Here is a 16457-nt window from a genome sequence, read left to right as displayed (position 1 = left end):
ATGTAATTACATATGTGTTTTCCGATGGTCTTAGGCGACCCCTGTGAAAGGGTGATTCGACCCCCAAAGGGGTCGCGACCCACATGTTGAGAAACACTGCTATATAGGATTACACACTAGCAACATAGTTGTTGAGCTAGTCGACTAAATGTTTTCAGATGCATTTTCCGGGCTTATCATAGGTAACTGCAATTTCCAAGCAACCTTGCCCTCTGGCTTCCAGGAAGATTTGGCTGGTGGGGAGGCACTCAGGGGTGATAGAAGGCAGAAGAGGGACAAACCAAAGTATTTCTCTTCACTCTTCCTACTTCCTGACACATTCTTGGTAGAAGATTTATAACTCCATTTCCCTCCAGGAGTCCTGCCCTCTGAGGTCCCAGACCCCACCATGAAGTCTCAACTATGGCTCTAGCTCCCCTCCCACTCTCAGCCCTGGCTTTTGTACTCTGGTGATACCAGCTTTTCTCATCTTCCCCCAGCCCTAATGGTATCATTACTAATATTTGGTTTGTCTCATAGTCCAGTTAGCTTCTCAGCAATTACCTGTGCAACCAGTTCCTGGATTAACTTTCCTCTGATACAAGTCCTACTGTGGTTACTGTCTTCTGGATGGATCCAGGTTGATTCTGTTTTTCACTGCCATTTAAAATAGACACACCCCAGCATACTATAGTATAAAAACTTTTAATCTTGGAAAAAGCTTATTACACAAAAAATATTGTTCTGAATACAGATAAAGGGATGGAGGAAAGAACCATACATTAAATTTGTAAAAATAAAGAATATAAAATTTTATTCATACCAAAGTGTTCCTCAATGCAATGAAGTCTTTCCTCAGCTGCAATGTTTGCCTGAATTAAGTCAATCACTTATAATAAAAATGTCATTTTTTAAAAACTTATTTAGTAGAGGGGGAAATTGGAAGGATTATGGGAGTTGGAGTCACTGTAGGCCAAGACATCTGTTCAAAGGGAAAAAAAATGTTTAAGACCTCCTGTCACTGACTTATTCAAATCCACAAAATTCAGTCCTTTTTCAAGACAAATCCAACTACACTAATCAGTTAAAAAATATACCATTAACCATTAATATTATTTCATAAATTTTTTAAAAGGTCATAAAATGTTAAAGTTCAAAAGAATTACTTTAAACATAAGGAATAAGGGCACAATTTATAAACAGTTCAGTGTTAACAACTGATTATCACAGGACTTTTCAACTCCCCTTTCCTGTAATCATTACATGAAATTCCTTCAATAAATTAGTCTAATAAAATAATTCATCAATCACTCACCATCCATAAAATATTTCAGAAAATGAAACATTCCAGAGCAGAAAAAATATCTATTAGCTGTTTTTAATTTCTGAATGAACAGTATTTCTTAGCCACTGAATTAGTCGTTCTTTTTTAATATTTTTGTATTGATTTCAGAGTGGGAGAGAGAGGGATAGAAACATCAATGATGAGAGAGAATCATTGATCGGTTGCCTCCTGCACGCCCCACAATGGGGACAGGGCCTGCAAACCGCACATATGCCCTGACTGGGAATCGAAACATGACCTCCTGGTTCATAGGTCAAAGCTCAACCACTGAGCCACACCAGTCAGGCTAGTTGTTCTTGATCACAGAAAAATACCATTAGACAATGATCCCAAAACTAAAGCAAAAGGTCAATTTAAGATTACAGACTTGAAAGACAGATATGTAAAGAAAGAAGGGCGTGAGTTTAGTAAGGACAAGCATTTCCTGAGCAACTACACACTGCTAGGCAGTTTATTTACTTAAAACTTCACAGTAAGGAAATGGAAATCCAAAAAGGTTACATAGTTTTTCCAAGCAATCAACCTAACTAGCAAACAGCAGAAGTAAGATTTGGGTTCAGTTTTATCTGGTTCTTTCTTGTTGTCTCTGAAGCAATGTTCCTGTGAGTGATTTTAAGCTAACGATGAACCAGAGAATTACTTTAAAAAAATACAAAGGTTAAAAGAACAAGACAATCTTTAGCCAGTATTTTAAATAGTAATTATTATCAAACACACACATTTTTGCATAAATATTTGTGTAAGTATAAAAAGAACTTTACTTAGTACCTATTATGTCAACCTCTGCAAATAAACCAATTACAAGGACCTATCTCAAAAGCTTGTAAGTAATTACCAATTAATAAACATTTCTCACTGATTCAAAAGCTCTAAAATGAGATTAGCATCTCCAAGACACATCCAACCCACTCCCCTCACTTTGTACATGGCTTATTATCATATACTGATAGAATAGCCCTATCAGATCTTGTTTATTGATTATTCCGCCTAGTTGTCTGATTATTGTCTGAAAACTCAGTGGAAAGTGAATTATTATCCTAGCCCCTTTGTGCAAATTTGACATTTGTTTTCTACCTGCTATGTGGTTAACAATATCCTCTATACTAGTCCATTAAAAAAAAAAAAAAAAAAGCCCGCTCCAATGAAATAATACACCTTACATCACAGCTCGGTCGGTACATGCATTCATATATTAAGAAAAAAACTAGGTTGCTTTTGTTTTAACCTTATCAGGGTTTTTAATACTGTTATAGGATGTGAAGATATGACTGTATCTAAAAATCTTTGGTTCTGCAAAAAAGTCAAACTAGAGCATGGAAGAAATTTATCAATAAACCCTAATAAACAGACTATAATAATTTCTATTCCTATAAGGAATGACTTTGATTCACATAGAGTTTGATATCATGAAATAACAGAAAATATACAAAATTTAAAGATAAAAAGAAAAACAGGCTCATTCCACTTTAACCTATAATTTTTCTGATAGTACAACCACTAGTTAAAAAGAAATTACCAGCTTGTGAAATATAAACTAAAGCTCAAAATATAAAATACAAAGTCAAACGTAAACAAGAAAAAAATGTCTATGTGGGTTTCTTTACTAAGGCAAATATATCAACTTAGAAAGTTTAATCTTAATGTTCTTTAAAGTTTGTGATTACAAAGGATTACTTCCAAGATCAAAAGCAGTGCAGTATAGATACCAATATCCTATGACCTAACTGCATAAAAAATTGCTACTGCTCAATTTCTGCATAACAGGTATGTCTGAAGTAAATCAAGAAAATTGTAACAAGATGCTTAATAGGAAGCATTTGTGCATGTATGTATTTAGACAAACTTGTGTCACTACTTTTACCCAAATTATTTTTAAGGTATTTGATTGGAGATCAAGGAACTTCCTGAAAGATCTGAAATGCCTGTTTTCAGTCTTCCTCTCTCTAAAACAAATTTATAAGACTTTAAAAAATATAAATTAAATAAATAAAAATGATGTCAAGTTGCAAAGTTATAAATTACTGAATTGTCTTCATTATATAACTAGAGGCCCAATGCACGAAATTCGTTCAAGGGTCTTGGCCCCGGTCCCCGCCCACAGCCACCACCTGCCGCTGCCATGGCCTAGGGCCTCTGCCACTTCTGCCGCAGCCCCCACCCACTGCAGCTTTGTCCGGAAGGAAGGATGTCCAAAAGGACGTCAAGTCTAATTAGCATATTACACTTTTATCATTATAGATTTTTTAAATTTTGCTATGATAATAAGAAGTGTGGTTTAAAACATGCAATCAGCTAACATATTCCACATAGTTATCATTATTAAATGAGGTAAATATCTGGATTTTAAATAAAGAATAACAAACTAATAATTTGTAAGGTGTACAAGTATTTCTACTTCATAAAAGATTCTAATTCATAGATACCAATATCCTATGACCTAACTGCATAAAAAATTGCTACTGCTCAATTTCTGCATAACAGGTATGTCTGAAGTAAATCAAGAAAATTGTAACAAGATGCTTAATAGGAAGCATTTGTGCATGTATGTATTTAGACAAACTTGTGTCACTATTTTTACCCAAATTATTTTTAAGGTATTTGATTGGAGATCAAGGAACTTCCTGAAAGATCTGAAATGCCTGATTTGTTTTCAGTAGTTGTCTCTATAACCTGAATAAACTCAAAAGCTACAAATACAACTTATTATTATAACCAACATTCTAAAAATGATGTCAAGCCTTGCCTGAATGGCTCAGTTGTTTGGAGTGTGGTCGCATGCAGCGAAAGGTTGCAAGTTCAATTCCAGTCAGGGCACATACCTAGGCTGTAGTTTTGATCCCTGGTCCAGGGAAGCAACCAATAGATGTTTCTCTCTCACACTGCTATTTCTCTTTCTCTCTCACTCTCTTCCTCTCTCTAAAATCAAGAAACCTATCCTCAGGTGAGGATTAAAACTTTAAAAAATATAAATTAAATAAATAAAAATGATGTCAAGTTGCAAAGTTATAAATTACTGAATTGTCTTCATTATATAACTAGAGGCCCAATGCACGAAATTCGTTCAAGGGTCTTGGCCCCGGTCCCCGTCCACAGCCACCACCCGCCGCTGCCATGGCCTAGGGCCTCTGCCACTTCTGCCGCAGCCCCCACCCACTGCAGCTTTGTCCGGAAGGAAGGATGTCCAAAAGGACGTCAAGTCTAATTAGCATATTACACTTTTATCATTATAGATTTTTTAAATTTTGCTATGATAATAAGAAGTGTGGTTTAAAACATGCAATCAGCTAACATATTCCACATAGTTATCATTATTAAATGAGGTAAATATCTGGATTTTAAATAAAGAATAACAAACTAATAACTTGTAAGGTGTACAAGTATTTCTACTTCATAAAAGATTCTAATTCATGTCTTGACTACAAACAACAAAAAGTAGAGAAAAGAAAATGTCTAAATACTTTACAGATATTAGTATCTTTGATTCAAATAGCAATAGAGTGCTCTGATAGCTCATAATTTAAATTATTGGACGTCAACAAATATATTTAACTTCTGAAAACGAAAGAATAAAGTTTTAAGTTTATACTTTATAACCATTTCCTGAATTAAATTCCTAAAGTATTCAGGTGTAGAATATTAACTGTCATCATAAACTTCAATTTCAGGAGATAGAAATAGTGTGTGTGTGTGTGTGTGTGTGTGTGTGTGTGTGTGTGTGTGTGTGTGTGTGGTGGTGGTGGTGGTGGTGGTGGCTGACAATTTTTTTAACTTTCTGAAGAATGCGAAGCTATGTAACCTATACACAGAATACACAGATGACCTAATGCAAAATTAACCACCAAGGCAACAAGTCACATTCTGACAATGTCTTAAAGTCAAAAAGTTTATCATTATTATAAGTATCTATAACTCTTCAACATTAAAAGTAACAGTTTCTGCCCTGACCGGTTTGGCTCAGTGGAAAGAGCATCGGCCTGCAGACTTAAGGGTCCCAGGTTCGATTCTGGTCAAGGGCGTGTACCTTGGTTGCGGGCACATCCCCAGTGGGGGCGTGTGCAAGAGGCAGCTGATTGATGTTTCTCTCTCACTGATGTTTCTAACTCTCTATCCCTCTCCCTTCCTCTCTGTAAAAAATCAATAAAATATATTTTTTAAAAAAGTAACAATTTCAAATTCCTGCCCAGATTCAATTCATTTTTCTGTGTTACCCAGAAATCCAGTAATAGCCACAGACCGCACTCACTGCTTTTTACAAACATTACTCTATTTCCCATGATACCTGGTAAGTAGTCTTATTCCTATTTTACAGTTGAGAAACTAAGTATCTGAAAGGGTTAAGTCACATGACCAAGACTGAATTACTAAATGATAGAGCCAGATTTTAACCCAGGTCCATCTAACCAACTTTAAGATCTGTTTGCTCTTACATCATTCTAGACTACCATTAATGGGTTAAAAAAAGAAATTTCCCCACTATTTTTCCCATAGAAATTTGTACTGAGGACTGGGGGATGAGAATAAAGTCATCTCCAGGAGTTATTTTTGCAAATACCAAGACACAATTTTCTCCAAATTCTTCTTGGCTTGACTTTTAATATTTCAAATACAAATATTAAAAATTACATCACTGATAGAGCAAGACTTAAAGGCATGCATTAATCACCATAAAATATGCCCTACAACACTGAAGATTCTGAACAAAGATCCAAAACTTGGAGTCATATATCAGTACAACTGTATCTCTGTTTACTAAGTATAAACACAACAATTTTCTAAGAAGAGAATAACTCTGTGAAGCTAAGATTTGCTTTGTTATATTAATTAGAATCCTTCATTCTAAATACTAGAACAAATCAGAAAGTATATCAACCTATACATTTACAATCAGAGAATAATATTTTACAATTCTGCCTGAAAATGTTGTTATTTCACCATTATTCTTGAAATGTATTTTCACTGGGTAGAAAATATTAAGCTGGCAATTTTTTCCCCAGCCCAGTGAGATTATGAAACCACTGTTTTCTGGCTTCCATTACTGTTCCTAGAGCAGTCAGCTATCAGTATAACTGCAATGTTTAGGTAATCTGTCTTTTGTTCTCTGCCGATTTTTAAGATATTCTTCTTGTTGCTGGTGCTCTCCATGTTACTATGATGTGTATCTAGATGTGAATTTCCTTTTAAATATTCTGTTCGTGGGTCTCTGAATTTCTTAAATTCATGGACTGGTATTTTTCATCAGCTTTAAGAAATTCTCAGGTATTACTTCTCCAAACAGTGCCTCCTTTCTTATTATTTCTTACTTCTACAATTAGAAAACTGATGAAATACTCTCAGGCTTTCTCATTTTATGTTCTATATATCTTAATGTCTTTCTTTTTATACATTTCCTTGTCTTTTTGTGCTACATTCTGGATAATGTCTTCTTTCCTATGTCCAGTTCATTAATTCTTTTCAGCTGTATTTTATCTACCATTAACTATAACCACTGAGTTTTTCATTTTAGTTATTGTATTTTTTAATTCTAGTTTTATTCAGGTCTTTTTCAAATCTGTTTAGCTTCCTATTCTCTGCAGATATTTTTCATCTTTTTGTAACCATAAAAAATAGTTGTTTTTTACCAGTAATCTTTGTCTGATAATTCCAAAATCTGAATGAAGTTTTAGGGGTCTATGTCCATCTATTATTCCTGTTGCTTCTTACTACTCATAGTGTCTTGTTACCTCACATGCTTGGTTATATTTTACCATGAACTAATTCTTTGGAAGATTATTTGTGGGAATTCCTAGAACCTAAGATAAAAATGTGTCCTACCTGAAAGGACTTTCATTTGTTTCTGCCAAGTACCTAAAACCATTTTAAATTCACAACCGGAGGCTTTTTTTGGACTAACAGGTAATGCTAAATTTGAGCCACAAGTCAAGAGGGGAAAGCCTGATTAGGAATAGGTATTTTTTTCATGTCCAAAGCAACTATTCATGCAGGTTCCTATAAGCAAGAGCATAGGAAGGGTTTCAATCTTGGTTTGCGCATACTCTACGGGCATTGCTCTTTGGAGTTCCAATTTCATAGGAAAGGTATTTCCTATCAGACTCAACTCCTTGGGTGTTTCTGGGCGTTAATTTCTATACAAATATGTGCCTTGTGAGGTTTTCAAAACAAAGGCAAAGTTCCCTAAAATGTGACAAATATCCTCAGAGGAAAGCAGTTTTTTAATATTCTGCTTACTTCTCTGAATTCCTGTTTTCATGTAGATTTTGGCCTGGTAATTTCTTACTATCACATTAGCTCTTAAGGAGAAAAAAAAATTATTTTAACATTTCTTATTCTTTTCAGGTAAGTGTTTTGTCCATATAACCTAGCTGACCATATTCTACTGTTTTCAATTTTAAAAGGTTTCTTTCATTTTTTGCAAGTCTAACACTGACAGCAATTTGCCTTTATTCAACATGATTCACTGTCGAAGATAGAATTTTTCCAAATCCCAAAACAGATCAATTCCATTGTGTTGTAAGACTATTAAGAGATGAGTAAGATTCTGAAATTAATTCCCCAAAACACAGCCTGTATTATTGCTATAAAATTTCTTGGCCTGTGATTATTTTACCCCATCTGCAATATGTATGAATACAAAGTCTGTATTTCAAACTACTGAAAGATTGGCCAGAGTGGTAAAACAAGACAAATAAGAGAGAACTGAGTTTAATCTTGTTTTTGCCAAGAAACAAAATCATAAAGATAAAGAGGTACATAAAAATTGAACAAGTCTTCACAATAATTTTTAAAATGTATAAGAAGAATTTAAAAATAAAATTAGGAATACTGGCCCTATATGATAGGCAAAGAGCGCTTGAGAAATCAATAAGAAAAAAACTTCCCCAAAATTAGACAAAGGACTTAAATAGGCATTGAAGAAATAATAAAAGCAATCTGTCAATTTTTACCAATAGTTTAACCAAAAACAATGATTTGCAATACTTCCTTGGTAGCAAGGCTATGGGCAAATGTAATTTATACCATGCACTAAAAGTTTGGGTATAAATGAATATTATCTATTAGGCAGCTTAACAATAAGTATCAAAATCTAAATTATACATACCTCTGATACAATCCCACTTCTAGAAATTTACAGAGTAATAACATCAGTGCATGAGGATTTAGGAAAGGTAAAATTTTTAAACAGAAACAGAACTGACTGAAATTAGAAGCTATATGTGTATTTAAAACTTAAAAATTAAGAAACTATATGAATAACAGAAAATAGTAATTATTTAAGAAGATTGAGAGTAAAATTTATTTTAAAATGTTTCACTATAAGTAGTACTTTGACTATTTTTAAATTAATGATATATGATCATGATTCTTGGAGGTTGAAGATATAGACAGAAAGTAACTCATCTAACAACTTTTATAGTTTTATTTTGTTTGTTTTTTAGGTCTGTTTAGTGGATTAAACAGTCACAAGTTCTTTGCCACTTTCTCCATCAGGAGATGGAGTTTAATTCTCCTCCCATCAAATCTGGACTGACTGTTCAACCATTAGAAGACAGCAGAAGTGATGCTCATCGGTTCCAAGCATAATCGTTAACAGGACTGGCTGCTTCCACTTCCTACTCTTAGAATGCTTCTTCTTGGGACACTCCCCCTCAGAACCCACCAGTTGTGCCCAGCCCATATGAGGAGGCCTCATGTAGGTGCCCTGAGCAACAGCCCTACTGAGCTCCAAGGCAGCAGCCAGAATCAACTGCCAGCCATCTTGGAAGTAGTAACTAACCAACAAAGAACTGACACCAAGTAAAACCAATAAACTACTCCTACCAACTGCTATACAAATTATAAAATCATGTATGAATAAATATTAATGTTGTCTTAAACTATTAAATTGTGGGGAGATTAATCACACAGTAGTTACTAACTGGAACACCCTCTTATTCACTGCTGAATTTTCAGTACCTGGTATGACATCCACTTTTAATAGGCATAGCACCAGGAGTAAAGATAATGTATATGGCCTTGCCACTCACAGACCAGTCAAAAGTGGGACACAGACTCTTAGGTAAAAGGACAATTATAATACATTAATGTCATGGAATAGTACAGGGTATCTGGCCTAACAGGACGGCACAACTCAGAGTTAGTGGTGTAAGGAAGCTTCCTGGATATGGCATTTAAGCTGAGACCTCGCAATTCAGTAAGATCAAGCGACAGAATATGTCAGACTTGAGACAAACAAAAATAATAAGCAGTTCCAAAAACACAAAGATTTCAGTACTTTAAAATAAATCACAGTGTATAGGAGCAGTAGAAGAAAGAGATACAAGACTGGGACAGAAGTGACGGAAAATATTAAAGGTTCAAAGCTATAGAGTAAGAGAATCAGGTGAGCGGTTAAAAAGATCACCTGGCTATAGTACACCAGTCAGAAACCTAACAGAAACATTAGCAAGAGACAGAAAATCTGGCAAATCAAGAGATAATGTACCAGAGTAGGGATCAAAAAGACAATGGGGTCAAGAGGTAGAATACACAGAGCTCAATGCCTTTAAGTGAAATTTTTAAAAAAGAAGGTAAAACCCTAGCCAGGTGGCTCAGTTGGCTGGAGTGTCCCATACACCAAAAGGTTGCAAATTTGATTCTTGGTTAGGGCACATATGTAGGTTGCGGGTTCAATCCCCGGACAGGGCGCATACGAGGTTGCAAATTTGATTCTTGGTTAGGGCACATACGTAGGTTGCGGGTTCAATCCCCGGACAGGGCACATACGGGAGGCAACAGATCAACGTCTCTCTCTCTCTCTCTCTTCGCCCCCCCCCCCAATATTTTTGCAAAAACCTATCCTTGGGTAAGGATTTTTTTTAAAAGTAAAGTGTGTCTGCCAGGTTTCTAGCTTAAACAACTAGAGAGATAGTAGTGTCATCCACTGAAATAATAAACTTGGGAGGGAGGATAGGTTTTGCAAGAGAAGATGAACTTTCTGTAGGCCATTCAACTGTGGAATTACCCAGTAGCCAATCAGATAACAGGGGTCTAAACTAAAGCTCAGGAAGAAATCAGGGCTGGAGATCTAAGATAACAGACTCTTCAGAAGCTTATTCTATCTTTGTAACACTAATCTCTCACTATCTCCTCTGGAGTCCTCCACCATTCCACAATTCTCTGACAATTTTTCTTTAAAAGGTATCTGGCTCTCTCATTTTGTTAACATTTCCAAAGCAGTGGCTTTATGTTATGAGGAAACCCAAGTTTAATCATTGTTTTGCACAGGCTTTGCAAGGTAGGATGCTTAATGGCCACTGGTTCGGGCATTTTGCAGACAGTTTCAGTGACAAGAAGGAAGGAAATTCAAAGCGCTGATCAGGAGCACTTCCCAGGGAGGCACAAAGCATCTGTTCTGCTGATCAAAGTAGAAAGCACGGAGGGGAGCTATTCTCTTAAAAAAAAAAAAGAAGAAGAAGAAGAAGAGTTATACCTGGAGAATATATAGGAAGTCAGAAAATCATTAGAAGGACAGAGTTAAAGAAGTCCAGGGAAGATCATCAGAAAGTAGAAAGAGGGCCAGAGAAAGAAGAGCTGACATACCAGACACTTCCCCATCCTATGCTCTGCCAGTCACTGCCCCCTGGTCCATTTTTCACTTCCCAATTGTTTCCATTACACTCAGTCTAACAATTACAAAATTTAATTACACCACCTGATCAGAAAAAGAAAACCATGATACTTGATACTGCAAACAAGCAAGCACAGATCTGATCTCTGTAGTCTATCAGTCTTATCTTTAAATTTTTGCCAAACCACATAGAAAAAATCTTCAAGCTCTCAGGAGATAAAAATGCAAAAATCTCAGAATAATTCCTTGGGAGGTAGAGCTAAACAACCACAATTATTTTAACTTAAAGTACCAGAGAGCTGTGTCTGTTACCAGGAGTCTTTTGACAAAGTGGAATCACAAAACTTTTCAGCTTAGAGATTGTCTTTAATCAGCTTCTGCTGCTATAACAAAATATCATACACTTAGAAGCTTTTAAACAACAGAAATGTATTTCTCACAATTCTGAGGGCTGAATGCCCTCTCCCAGGTTGCAGACCACAGACTTCTGGTTGTATCCTCACACACCAAAGAGAGGAAGCAAGTTCTCTGGTAACTGTTAATAAGGGAACTAATCCCATTCATGAGGGCTCCACCCTCATGACCTCATCCACCCTCAGTTAACTCCCTCAGTTAACTCCTAGTTATCTCCCAAAAGTCTCACCTCCTAATATCATCCTATGGGAAGGGGAACAGGATTTTAACTTATGAATTTTGGGGGGAAACATTTAGTCCATAACAGAACTCATTTGGTGGAATAACTTTCTGAGAGCTGAGTACATCAATTCACAGTGATACCAAATCAAAACATATTCCGAGTCAATGAAATTAAGAAATTCATTCCAGCACAGCTACCATAGTGAAAATTAATCATGAAAAAGACCCTTACATAAAAATGGCTGGCTTCAATGTTATGCTTATCAACCTGGAAAATGTAAGAGAATCAACTCAAAGGCTGCTTAATAAATAGATTCACAAAGTGACTAGTTACAAAATACACAAAAAAATCAGCAGCTCTTTATTCACTAGCAGAAGTCAGGTAGAAATACACACACAGAGAGAGAGAGAGAGATCCCATTCAAACAATGTCTATATATAAAAACCTAAGCAACTATTACGACTGGTCAGCCGATCAACCGGTTGCTATGACATGCACTGACCACCAGGGACAGACGCTCAATGCAGGAGCTACCCCTTGGTGGACAGTGCACTCCCACAGCAGGAGCGCCACTCAGCCAGAAGGCAGGCTCATGCCTGGTAAGCGCAGCTGCTGTGGTGGGAGCCTCTCCCGCCACCATGGCAGCACTACGGAGCAGCAGCAAAGGCAGGTGCAGTGGGAGGCAGGCGCAGTGGGTCAGGATGAGCGGGAATGGCTCAGGCTCCCCCCGGGCCGTCTGCCACTTCGTGCACTGCTACATCCCTCGGGGTATGTCGGACTGCTGGTTCAGCCCAGCTGAGGGATCCCAGATTGCGAGAGGGCACAGGCCAGGCCGAGGGACCCCACTGGTGCATGAATCCGTGCACTAGACCTCTAGTAAACTATAACATCTTTTTACTTCTGAGACACGTATGCCACCATGGGTTTCAGATAAGGGGCTATAGACCAGGTCTGGAGAATGCAAAGATTATTTTAAAGAGCAGAGGAGTTGGCTGAGGAAGGTTTAAGTTATACAGTCAGAGAAGCTGTGAGAAAAAAAAACGGTTTTCTTATTCTAGGCTTCAAAACACTACACCTGAAAAATTTTAAACCAAACCTTTCAAACAACCACCAAAAACATATTTAGCATCGCTACAGCCTTACTTCCTTGTTTTGAAAGATCTGAGTTGCCAAACCATATTTAATAATATTTAATTCTCCAAAGAGATAAGAGCATTACTATACCAATTTTGTATTTCATCCACAAAGTACAAACTTTCTGTTTTATAATCCCATAGTCTTATACCAAAATAAATGTACAATTTCCATTAGATTCATTCAAATATAATCAGTCTTGATTATGTGGCTATGATCAACCACACTGAAGATTATCCATAGGGCATCCATGGTAGATTAACCACGTGCCAGACATTACATAATCATTTATATACATAAAAGCCTAAGTGACCATTACCACCTGCCGACCGAAATACAGGCTGACCTGTCACTATGGTGCACACAGACCTCCAGGCGGCAGACACTCAACGCTGGAGCTGCCCCCTGGTGGTCAGTGCGTTCCCACAGCAGGAGCGCCACTCAGCTGACCAACAGGGCAGATGCTGGGCTCGTGGCTGGCAAGTGCAGCTGCAGTGGCACGAGCCTCTCATGCCTCCGTGGCAGCGCTACCTAGTGTCAGTGGAGGCAGGCGCCATGGGGCCAGGATGAGCGGGAGCTGCGCCCAGCCCAGGCATGGGCTCCTCCCGGCCACCTGCCGCTTCATGCACTACTGCATCCCTTGGGGGATGTCGGATTGTTGGTTCCAAAACCGGCAGTCCAACATCCCTCAAGGGGTCCCGGATTGCGAGAGGTCACAGGCCAGGCTGAGGGACCCCACCGGTGAACGAATCCATGCATCAGGCCTCTAGTTTTACATATGCATGATATACGTATTATATGTATATATGTCTATATATGTCTATATGTATGTATATATACACATATATTCTCAATCCTCAAAAAAAACTTTCTGAGATAGTTATTATTTATCTTCATTTTAAAAATAGAAAAATGAAGTACTGTGAGGCTAAGGAACTGGCCAGCATGACAGTATAACAGACATCACAAAAATAGAGTATGAGCTTTGAGAAAACATTTACAACAGGATCTGGTGTTATACTGACTTCCTTCCCAAACTCACTGTTATCCCAGTTAATAGAGAATTAATGCTACTGTAATCAGCCCCACAGACCCTTCCCACCCCCCATACTCTCCCTCACCCTACCTTTTTCCCCTCCCCCAACTAAACCCAGCCACAATCTCTCATTTCTCAAGTTCTAGCACACACACTGCCATTCTAGTGACCTCCCCATGTTAAGAGATACTTAGACAAAGCCTTCTATGGTCTAAGACAAAAAGGAGGTAGGCGACACACCATATATTAATATGTTTATGAATTACAAATTATTCAACTTACAATATCATCCTTTATCCTGAGGTTGTCCTTTTTTTTTGCAGTGTTAAAATATGATCATGATGACCAATGCTTAGGTGTGTTTTTTTTTTTATTGTCCTTACTAGCAAAATAAAATCAGCAACCCTGTCAATCCCCCCAAAACTCTCTTAGGATTAACAAAAATAAAATGAATCTACCAAGTATTCATGAGAAGGTGGAGGACAGGCATAGGTAGGAAATAAAGGACTGAAAACCTGCAGGGTCAAAGGGAAGCAGATATTACTTGTACATTTAATAGTGACATACCAATGTAGAGACTGGTCAGCAAACAACTACAAACAAAATAATTCTTTCAAATTTCAGTATCTTATTCAGTAAAAATTACAAACACTGAAGAACTAATACTAGTTCTTCATTTCTAAATGGGGAAATAATAAGGGAAACTTTTAAAAGGATGACAGTCTGAATGGGGAAAAAAGGAGACATATGTACTACTATTTGTAATACTTTAAACAATAAAATAAAATTTAAAAAATAAAAAAAGGATGACAAATTTAAATTTTAAAATGAAAGATCATAATTTTCAACAATAGGAATGAAGACATAAAAAAATACCATCAAATTATCTTCTAAAAAGGCAACATAGAGAAGACTGTTAAAAGCATGAACTCAAGAGTTAGACGACTGACTGGAGTCCTAGCTGAGTGTCAGCCGTGCAAACCTGAGCGTGTGTTTCCTTAAAGCCGTGGTCGGCAAACTGCGCCTCACAAGCCACATGCGGCTCTTTGGGCCCTTGAGTGTGGCTCCTCTTAAGCCTTAGGAGGACCCTAATTAAGTTAATAACAATGTACCTACCTATATAGTTTAAGTTTAAAAAATTGGGCTCTCAAAAGAAATTTCGATCGTTATACTGTTGATATTTGGCTCTGTTGACTAACGAGTTTGCCGATCACTGCGAAAAGGTTGTTGTGAGGATGACATGAGTTCAAGTAGCTACTAAGCGCTTCGAACAGTGCCTGGCACTCAGTAACTACTTCAAAAGTGCCGTCATAAATATTAGTTAATAACATAAAGAAACAACGGTAAAGTAAGAATTAATGACTATAAGATTTATGGTACTAAAGTTTGGATGTTACACTTCCATGAAGTTGTTTTAAAGTAAAACCATGTTTCTACACATAAAGTATTCGAGGTTATGAGTGACACCAACTTTTCATTTTACATTTTTTAAGTACATTAGAAAAACATCTGAACCCAGGTAGGATACCCTCAACAGATGGAGACCCTTAACTCTTTGCCAGTTTGCTTCCAAGGCTCAGGATGGCAATACCTACTCAACCGAGGCTGCTTTTGAATGAGAGAGTGCACACTCAATACTCCCACCAATTAAAGAAACTTTCACCCCAGCAGTGCGTTCAGAGGCTGATTGATGTTGATAAAGCCCGACTGCCTAGAGCTGAGCAATTCCTTCAGCTAGAAACACAGCAAGCTTCCATGGGAAATCCACAGACCAGGTAATAGAGGCGCCACTCAGCAAGCACACCTGGTACCTGCACTCTTCCCGGTTGGGGCAGCTCCCCCAGTTCTGCTGCTACCCCTGGCCCTGGGCCCCAGACCTGGCCTGCTCACTTTGCATAAGTGATCTCCCTACGAAAACCCTTCTCAGTTCATCCTATTTGCCCCTTCTCTCAAGTCACCTCTACACCAGGGTGAGTTATTAAAAGGCACTTGTCCACTGATACATCATTTTATTTCTTAGCACACAAGTTAATCACCTCCTTGCTACTCAAGGATGGTTCCTTGTCCAGCAGTACTTAGAAGCTAATAGGAAACGCAGAATATCAAGCCGAATCACAGATCTACTGACCCAGATTTGGCACCTTCAAACAAGAATCCCAAGGGATACCTATGCACATTAAAGTTTGAGAAGCACTGTTCCAAATAAATGACTCTACTGTAAAAATTAAAAATGCTCAATTTCACATCTGAATTCAGAGACATATTTTGAAAATAACCAAGATGCGGAATTAGGAAAGCTCATTATGAGAAATAACAAATACTTTAATTTCGTTACCACTGATACCAAGAAGTATTCAAAGATTTGTACCATTTTCAACAACAGTAATGCTTCCCGCTTGGAGTCATTATTTTGTGCAACGGCACAAAACCAACAATACATAGTTTTATTGAGACTCTATCTTATTGTCCAAAGAGTGCAAACGTGACTGGGTCTAGAAATGTCAGCTCAACCGGCCGCAAACTGTGCACTCTGCATGCTAAAATGTTGGGATTCAGTCCTATTTAAAGTCGACAAATGAAACTTTTTCCAGAAAGCCATTCAGAAAAAAAAAAAAAAAAAAAAAAAAAAACCTTTAAGGATGTAAACTTGAAAACATAGATCAGGTTCCTGGAACTAACACTGTTTAATCCTAGCATTGAAAAAGTCACGTGCAGACCCGAA

The 16457-nt window shown here is 37.4% G+C and overlaps 1 protein-coding gene across 9 annotated transcripts in view; it reads right to left on the bottom strand.

The window, feature by feature from the left end:
• TBC1D5 (TBC1 domain family member 5) overlaps window positions 1-16457 on the bottom strand; it is a 431389-nt gene that overhangs the window by 414570 nt on the left and 362 nt on the right. For 8 of the 9 annotated variants that reach the window (XM_015568088.1, XM_015568082.1, XM_015568089.1 and 5 more), the window contains exon 1: window positions 544-645. The exons of the other annotated variant lie outside the window; for it this stretch is intronic. The gene's annotated coding sequence lies outside the window, so the exon portion shown is untranslated. Of the gene's footprint in view, window positions 1-543; window positions 646-16457 lie in introns of those variants that run through there. 9 annotated transcript variants of the gene reach the window in all.

Source organism: Myotis davidii, unplaced genomic scaffold, assembly GCF_000327345.1.
Source record: "Myotis davidii unplaced genomic scaffold, ASM32734v1 scaffold962, whole genome shotgun sequence".
In the NCBI taxonomy this organism is placed as follows: Eukaryota; Metazoa; Chordata; class Mammalia; order Chiroptera; family Vespertilionidae; genus Myotis; species Myotis davidii.
This window is presented reverse-complemented; position numbering and strand designations above follow the sequence as displayed.